The following is a 9,724-nucleotide window of genomic DNA, read 5'->3' as shown; positions in this document are numbered from 1 at the left end:
TAACCTAATTAAATTATTTGGTACAAATACAAAGCTAGAAAGTTGTACTTGAAGTCTACATTAAACAATATCAAGCATGGCAATCTATCTATCAAATACTATGCATTGAAGATTAAGAGCATTATGGAAGCTCTTTGATCTATTAAAGTGTAGGTTGATGATGATTATATAGTGGCTTCATGTTTGGATGGCTTGGGTAAGGAGTACAAGCAATTCCAAACTCTCCATCAACATAAGAGATACCATCACTGATGTTGCAAATCTAACATCTATGTTGATATTAGAAGAGGGAAAATTAGAACTTGCTGCATCTTTGTCACAAAGCAAAAACAATTCAAAACAAGTGCTCTACTCTATGATAAGTAGAGGTAGAGGTCATGGTGGTAGAGGCTGCAATGGTGGCCATTATGGGAAAAATCAAGGGCAATCTTGTGACTCATAGGAGTAGTCACATACAAGTGGTAGAAGGCAGTATCGAGACAGGAGGAGCTATAGAGGACATGACAGAACGTAGGTTATGATAACAAAGAATGCTATAATTGGGGTCAAAAAGGTCATATTGCATATGATTGTCTAGAAAAGAGAAAAGGTGGAAACAATAAATATGGGGGAAGGCAACATAATAATTTTGCATCTACTGGTAATCAGGTTGATGATGAGAAGTTGTTTGTTATGCAACACATGATGAATGCAATAAATGTAGATGTATCAACAATAATAATTGATGATATACAATATATGGATTAAAGTTCCCTAACCATAGGACATCTCATAGTGAATGGTTTAGGGAAATGGTTTAGAATGGTGCCTCTAACCATAGGAAGTCTCATGTTGAATGCTTTAGAGAAATGAAAAATCCTCAAATACATGGTTTTGTTGAAATAGGTGACAATACAATGCATGCTATTAGTCATGTGCGCAATGTCCCATTGTCTACGCAGGATGGAAAAGTTAAGTGTTTGGTTTATCTATTGCATGTGCCTATCATCACAAATTTCTTGGTTTTTTTTAGGCAAATGGTTGAGCAAGGATTCCAAATAAAGTTCAATCAAAATGGTTGCTTTGTAGAAGATTTCAAAACTGGATGTAAACTTGTTGTAGAAGGCAAGCATATGGGAATAATATTCATTAAAACAAATGTTAGATTATAATCAAGTTGTTGAAAAAATTAGGCCGACTAAAGTTAAAGTGTTAAAACAATGAAGTTGGAAGATAAATATGCAAAAAGGGATGAAAATAATAAAATATTCAAATATCTCTTGTATCAATGAAAATATTTTTAATTTTACATTTTCCATGACTAAAAATAATACCACTTTTCAAAAATCATATCAAGGATGATTTCTTTTTTAACGAGGTAAAAATTATCACATTAAGCACAAAGCTTTTAACGAGGAGTGCCTCGAGAGAATATGTTTAGAAGAGCATGGCCATCTTTTTTATAACTGTAGATATAGATTGGACAAATTCACTGAGAGTCACATAGAGTTACATTTGTGTACACATGGCATTATCATATTTGTCTATTCACTCATCTTATCATTAAACAACTTAGTAAAATTTGATTAAACAATACATTTTGAGGTGTTTTTGCCCATAGTGACTATAGCCCCCCTCTTTCAAACACATTCTCTCTCTACCTAAAAGGCTTGAAACTAAGTTGCAAATAATTGTAATGCAACCACTTTGTTGAATGATAATTAGTACATATTTTTCAATTAAAAATGTGTACCTTTATGTGTATATGTGTGTAGGGGGATGCATGCGTGCATGTGTATGTATATACGTGTGCATATGTCCAATCCTCTTGTTTATAGTGGTTTGGGTTAGCTTTTCAAGTGTATGGTTGTTGGGATGGGATGGGCAAAAAAAGTAAAGACATCATATTATACTCAATGAACGATCTTCAAATATCTTATGGGCAACAAAGTTTACTAAATATCGATGTATTTATGATTCTTTCATGAAGATTTTAAGGAAAGAAAGTTTTCCAATGTTAAGTTATAAAATGAAAATTTTAATAGCTATAGCCATGCTTATTGATAGTGAACACAAGTAGATGATGCTTGAAAAATCATCCTCTCATGATTGTACCTTCCTATTTCATGTGCTCCCTTGGTCACCCACCACAAAAGACTATCGATATCTCATTAGTATCCATGTTTGGTTTGAGAGGAAGTTTTAGTCTTATTGTACACATGCAATAACATCTTAAAGTATTGCAATAAGCATAGGTAAGGTAGGGAAAATATGGACTTAACAAGGGCCTCGTGAAATTAACCTTGGATTAATCATTCTTCAATGGTCATCATTGTATACCTTTTTATCCCCTTGCCCCTCTATTTCCCTAGACTACAATGCTTTTTGTGATGGACCCTATCTACTAGAAACAAGGGGGATGTCCCTTTCTTTTCACCTTGGTAACCAGCTTTTTTCATCCTTGAAGATGGGACCACCACTCTTTTAACTTTTATGATGTCGAAGGTCAAGGTGACGATTTACAATACACTTTTAAAGGTGTTCTTAAAATACAAGCACCTAGTTGGAATTTTAAAGGTGTTCCATACAGTACACTTTTAAAGGTGTTCCATACAATTCACTTTTAAAGGTGTTCTTAAAATACAAGCACCTAGTTGGAATTTTGAGAGACCCTAAACATTAAGCGCTCCACCTTACTACTTTAAATGAGTTTTTTACAAATATTCTTAATAGTTTATCCATGGACAAAGTTCAAATAGCATGTAATATAGTTAGGGTTAATCAACAAGCCTACGATGCCATATATAGTATGATAGAAAATGCATTGGCTCCTAGCAATTTTTTTTTTTGGCATTTTTAGCCATTTGGAAACAAAACTACACATCTAGCCTAGCAAATAGCTTTTTTCTCATTTTAAATTTTTTATTTTACTTTTATCATCCTCCATTGTCTGAAAATATCACATGTCTAGCACATAACATTGGTTTGTAAAATACTTTAATATTATGATAATATAACCAAAAAATATAAAATATTTTCAAGAGAGAGATTACAAAAAAAAACATTGGCATTATCTTAGAGAGTACAATGTTTTTTTAAAAGGCTTAGCTTGGTATTAGGGGATTAGTACAACTTTTAGGTTATTTTTTGGCACTTGATTTTCATGTGGGCATGCTTGCATCTCGTCTTGGCTTCCAATAACAAACCAATCTTAACACTCTCTTGCATGGCTACTTGGTAGGCCCCTATGGTGCTTCCAATACTAATGCCTTGTAGTATCCTTCCCGTGTAGGCATGTTCTAAATGCATGCTTTACAAGCTCCTTTTTCACAAGAATTATCTTGTGCGCATTCCAGGTGATAGTTGAAGCATATAGCACCTTTGAAAAGGCCTTTGAGATAGAGAGTTGAGCCTGCCCATTCGGCGTGAAAGTTGCATGTACAATGGCAATGTCACCAATCCAAATTTGGCCAATGTAGGATCCCATGGAGGAATCCTTCCCAAATGCTTCCAAGTCCTTCTTGTAACTTGCAAAGTCATCAATGTCGAGCATAGCCTACATTAACAAGAAGTTAGCTCAAATTAGTATGTAGAGCAAAAAAAATTCTAGATGGATTATCATTACACTTACTTCCTATTTGTTATTTGAAGCAACCTCCAAGGGTTTAGTCTTGACTTAGACTTGTTGTTGATTAAGGAGGCTTGCTACTCTTCTAAGGGCGTATGTCCTACCTACAAGATAGCCTGTACTGCTTTGAACTCTTGGATGCCAATTGTAGCATGATGGCATCTCCAAGAGCCATGAGTGCACCCTATACATCTTCAATCTATGGGTGGCTATACTCCGCAAGCAGATCACTAGGAATTCATTGGCAACTACCAACACTAACAACGTCTCAACGTACCTCCCTCTTGAAATTTTCTCCACATCATGGGGGAATATAAATTCTTTGTTGTTAATGAATACTTCGCTCATGCTACCTATGCGACAGTCTGCATCGACTAAGTAACCTCTTGCTCACCTAAGCCACTCCCCATGTATTGTCCATAGTGACTATAGGCCTATTGACCATAAGTTCTAGATCTTTTGTCTATTTTTTAGTCTCAATTTCTCCTTTGGCATTTCTAGTGGTGAAGTCTTTGGATCAGGGATATCTTTCACAAGCCTCCCACCTGCTCTTCAGCACTCACTATGAATGCAAGGGGGTCCTCACCTTCATCTAGTAACAAAACAAAGGTGGTCATACAAGAGAGTCAATGCCATATTGATCAATTCTATATTCCCTTGCCTTGAGCTTCTTGAAGTAGACAGGGGTGAGATTTGCACATAAACAACCTAGTTGTTTGCAAAAGGCCTCTGTGCCATTGATGTACTTCGAAATGTTGCAAGGCACACATTCCTTGATGGAATCCTTGAAGCTGACTATGAACTCTCGAAGGTATGTATTCATGTACTTGATAGGATGTTGTAGGTGTGGACCATGTCACAACATAGTATCATAATATTTGATATTGGGATAAAAGATCCGGTAGTGATTTGATCTCTCGTGTGCCTTGAAGGAATTCCATGAAGCTAGCACAAGTGCGATCCATTGAAGGAGATAGGGTGTAGGAGGCAAGTGCAAGGGTAATGAGACCAAGTTATTGATCTATATAGGTAATGAGACTAAGTGCAAGGGACTTAAATTTTTAGTTTTCAAAAATTCATTAAAATATTTTGATAAATTTTTGAAATGTTAAAAAACAAAAGTACAAAATAACACAAATTATACAATGTTAGCGAATCAAAACTACCTACAAAAAATCAAAAAATAAAATCTCTCAATCTATTAATTGTGGTAAGAATATGCCCAGTCTACAAGTATTACTTATAGAAAAACACAAAAAAAAAAAACTACACATGATACAATAAGAGGTTTTGGGGGAGAGAGGGTGTTACGGACCTTCATGGGACTTCATGATAAAACATGACATGAGGCACAAAAATGCACAACGGAATGGCACACAAGATATATCAATAAGGGATCTTTGTATTCATGATATCAAAAGGTACAACATTGAGGCACATCTCAAGACTACACCCTCGTGACGCTGCACATATGAGGGTTCACCACTGAGCATAGGGAATCACACGTAGAGTGGAAACCAAGATGAGCTTAGAATCACAACTACTCCCTATATAGGTGTTTCTGGCTCCTACGCCATGGTATAGCTACAAAGCCCATACCCTTACACTCACCCCCGCTTAATGAATCGCTATCCTTAGCAATTAAGGGTGGTTTCTTAACTCATTCCGAGGTCTTAACACAGCTTATACTATCAAGCTGGTCATGTCTTCCAGACTCCTTAGTAGGGTCTTAACGCAGCCTTTTCTATCAAGTTCGTCAATGTCTACCGCACTATGACTTGGGGATCTTAACACAGCTTATGCTATCAAGCTGGCTATGGTCCTGCCCATCTAGACTTAGTTCTTTTATTGTTTTTTCTTTCCAATCTACCCTCGACTCAATTACATTTGAGGAGTGGAGGCTTCATAGTCCTAACTTGAGGTGGCTTGGTGCTTATGGCTTTGCATGCCAAACTTTGCAGGTAGGCGCAATCCCAAGTTGTCGCATTGTTGGGGTCAAGGCGTGGTGGTGCGGTTGTTTCCATGTTGTGCCATGCCTTAAGGGAGACAGTCCATTGAGTTGCTCCTTGCATCGGGCCTCCCTTTCTTCATGTTGTCGCCTTGGGCCTTGGGGACTTGGGTCTCTTAGTTTGTTTTCCAAGACGCTTTGCCCTCATAACCAAGTCAAGTACTTAGGCTGTTTCCTTTGGCCTCATTGCCAGATCTTTCTTGCTTGCTTTGTACTTAGACAAGCTGATTGGTTCAGCTTGCCTTCTTGAACGGAAGGTGTGGTCTCAGTGCATGGCACCTCTTTGGCTCTCCTTAGCCTCATTTGGAGTTGAGATTCTTGGTGGGGAATGGACTAAGTCATCACACTTAGACTGGATCTTAGCTTGTGGAAGTAGGGGTATCCTTGAAGTTCTTGGGGTGACACCCATCTATGAGGTGCTTGGTGTCTCACAGATCCATAAGATTGAAATGAAAACTCATTGCACTACTTGCGACTTGAATGCTGAGATCTCAATATTTGTTAGCATTGAGTATGGTCCCAACAGGTTCCATAGTCCAAATACATTCACCTTGAGAGTGTTCCATAGTCCAAAGACATTCACCTTGAGAGTGAGTTGGAGAGTTCTCCAAGGCTCAACTAGCAAGGTTCCCTTCCATGGCAATCATTAGGGGAGTTTTGAGGTCTCGAAAATGCCTTTTAGGATGTGGAGAGAGAGTGCTCTAGACCAATAAGAGCAAAGCCTCCGTAACGGAACTTCTAATTTAAAAAAAATAAAAAATCATTTTACAAAAATATATAAATATGATAATATTACGAATTTGTATTTTTATTATGTATTTTTAGTCTCTTATATTCGTGATTATGACATATTTTGCATTAATGGCATAGAGTCTCGGCTACTTTTATTTAATGATGTTTCTAGATTAATGATAATGACTGATGTAATCGAAATTCAAATTGGTGAAAAGTATGGCGCTCAGTTTTTTCCCTCGTTTCTTTTATTCCTCTATTGTTTTTCCCTCCGTTATGATAGCCTAGTCCTCTCTCTCTCTCTCTCTCTCTCTCTCTCTCTCTCTCTCTCTCTCTCTCTCTCTCTCTCTCTCTCTCTCTCTCTCTCTCTCTCTCTCTCTCTCTCTCTCTCTCTCTCTCTCTCTCTCTCTCTGTGTGTGTGCATGTATCTCTCTCTTCTACCATGGATACAGAAATTCGACCTTCAACAAGGCGTCCAAGCTCCCAAATCACATCCATATCAGTGTTTAACTCATTCCAAACTGATGGAAGATGGATTCCTACTATCATTAGCAAAGGTAGTTGGATCACCATGCAACAAGCAAAACGTGGAAAAAGGCAAAGACATGAGAGCTCGTTTATCTCTGCTTGGAAGGGCAGAATCCGAGATTTTAAGCTTGGAGCAAATAAGAATAGTATCAAAGAGGTACTAGTGCAACATGTGTTCATGCATAGAGAGCTGTGTTTGAAACCTGGATCTTCAAAGCTTCCAATGCATAGACCAAATTGTAAGAATTTGATTCTTAAAGTTTTTCCTTTCTTAAACATGGTTTAGGTTTTTCCATTATAATATTTGTTTGTCTTGTAGATGTCTATCCCTCTAATCTTGAGGAATGGCAACCAGTGGAATCTATTATTGATGTTATTGATGTTATACATGGTTCAATTGGAGAAGAAATGTATAGAGGTAGAAAGAAGACAGAGCTTGCAGAGAATGGAATATTCTTTTATGACCATTCTTATGTTATTCCTATGCGGTGTTGCCAATGGGGATCAATAAAACTCCTTCCTTTGCCAGATTTTTCAAGCTTTGAGTGGCCTTTGCCAAGTCCAGCTACTAGTGAGGGCTATAGATGTAAGATATTTTCTGAGATCCAGAAAGCACTAAAATCTAATATCTCAAGTAGGCTAAGCAAAGTTACTTTATTTATGCCTATTAATATATTTATTGATTTCTTCTCTAATATGGAGATAAGAATAACAAAAACCATGCTTTCAGTGAAGAGACTAACATATGATCATATCATACAATTTGTTGATGAAGGATGGGATACAAGGACAGAAGGAAAAATTATATGTAAGATAGATCAAGACTCTATAGCTTGTAAATATATGATTGCTACTCAAAATTTTATCCTTAGCTTTTACTATAGTCGATGGCATTTTGTTGGTAGTAGTCTAGTTGCTTTAGACCAGAATCTTAATGATTTCAGCAAGGATCCTATTGTGGATCTTGATATTTGGTTCAACGAGTATATTATTGCAATCTTAAAGATCAGAAAATCATGTACGCTACATCAAGTGAGGATGGATTTACAAAATGAAGACATTGAACTACCATGCTCCTTTGTATTCCAACTTGACAAGAAACGAGTAAGTTTTCACATCATATTATATCTACTTAGATGTATATCAAGATCTCACTTTCTAACTAACAAACATTTGTAATTTATTTTTTGCAGATATCGAAAAGGAGAGAAAATAAAATACACTGCAATGACATTCAAGAAAAGATATCTTTACTATCAATATAAAATACATGTACAAATTTTGTAGCAGATGTCTATCTGCCATCTCTATGAGATATACAAGGGCTGAAGGGCAAATTTCTATATATGAAGGCCTACAAGGCGATATGGCAAAGCTATTTCTTTTTTGGAGAACTATCCTTTCTAGGAGTCCTTTTGCCTTTCTTTGATGTCTTGGGTATAGAAGGTGTTGAAGCTGTGGATTTGCCTTCCGTGGTTATAGGCACCACATCTCCTTCATGGTGCAAATCCCCACCAATCTCTGTTGTTGGTTGTATACAATTGATTATCATATACTTCAAGAGCTTTGCTCTGATGTACCAAATATGCTCAGATGTATAGCAATCCTTCGAAAACTGTCACACATTTATAGAAAAAAGAGTTTTAGTTCATTATTGTTCTTACAATAGACTATATTTTTATCATCAATGGACTATTTTCAATTAATATCTATCTTAAAGTTTAGCATCTTTCATATTACCTTTACATGTTTATCATCATTAAGATAAACAAAGTTAACCATTCTTCTAGCATTTGCAATCACCCTCCAGCCACAAGAATGGCTATCATCCTGATGGGGACACTGCAACCACCAACACAAAGTAAAACTATAAAGAGGACGAATGGTAGTTCATAGAACAAACTCATGTTTCAATTATTTTAATGAATAACTTACTGCAACTTGTCTATATTGCATTGTTGCAAGCAAATCAGATGGCATAGGGGGTCTTTTCTCTAGCTCTTCAATTAATCTTTTGGCACCTCTGTATATAAAATATGTTGAAATTTAGAGTACTTACAAAAAAAAGAATTGAAATATCAAGGAGCCCTTGGATAATATAACTTACAATTTAGCATTTCCATGGCTTCCTTTCATAGAGTTGATTAAAAAGCATTGCTTATCCACAAGGTCTATTGCAATCAAGCTCCAATGAGAACTAAAAGCAATCATATCTCAACAAATTAGTAGGATAAAATCTCAAAAACTCTAATAGAATATTGAATCACTTACTTTTCATTATATGGAATTATAAGCAGCTCCAAAGTATCGAAGTCAATCAAATTGAGCCAGTGCTCAATAAAACTTGCATCAAGCTCATTCCTCATAAAGAATGAGATAGATGGATCAAAAACCTCAATTTTTTGTTGTATATCCAAAGGAAACTCATGCATTATACACCTAGAAAAGGCATAGAAATAGTGAGTATAAACAAGAAAAATCTTATTGCTAAAAAAATATCAAAAAGTATAAGTAATTATGGATGGACATACCTTAGGCCAGCAAGAATAAGACTGTCATTTACTTCTCTTCTTTTATCCTTAAGAATCTGAACACATGCAGCATCAAAGGAGATAACCTCAGTTCTTTTGCCTAAGTCACCAGGTAAGAAACAAAACACACTGAATCCTTTTGGATTAGTTGCTTCAAGAAGGGTGGCTAGCTCATTTTCAAAGGACTCTAGTTGCTCTATTTCCCTTTCTTCAACCCTTTGCCTCCTATACTCTCTCCATTTATCTGCTTGTTCCTCTTTAGCCTTCTCCTCTTTTTCATGTTGCCTTGTATCCTTCTCATGGGTGACATCCTCAACC

This window comes from Lygodium microphyllum, chromosome 28 (genome assembly GCF_053477565.2).
Source record: "Lygodium microphyllum isolate KBCC chromosome 28, Lygodium_microphyllum_v1.1.10, whole genome shotgun sequence".
Lineage (NCBI taxonomy): Eukaryota > Viridiplantae > Streptophyta > Polypodiopsida > Schizaeales > Lygodiaceae > Lygodium > Lygodium microphyllum.
The sequence above is the reverse complement of the archived record's forward strand: the minus strand, read 5'-3'. Positions refer to the sequence as shown.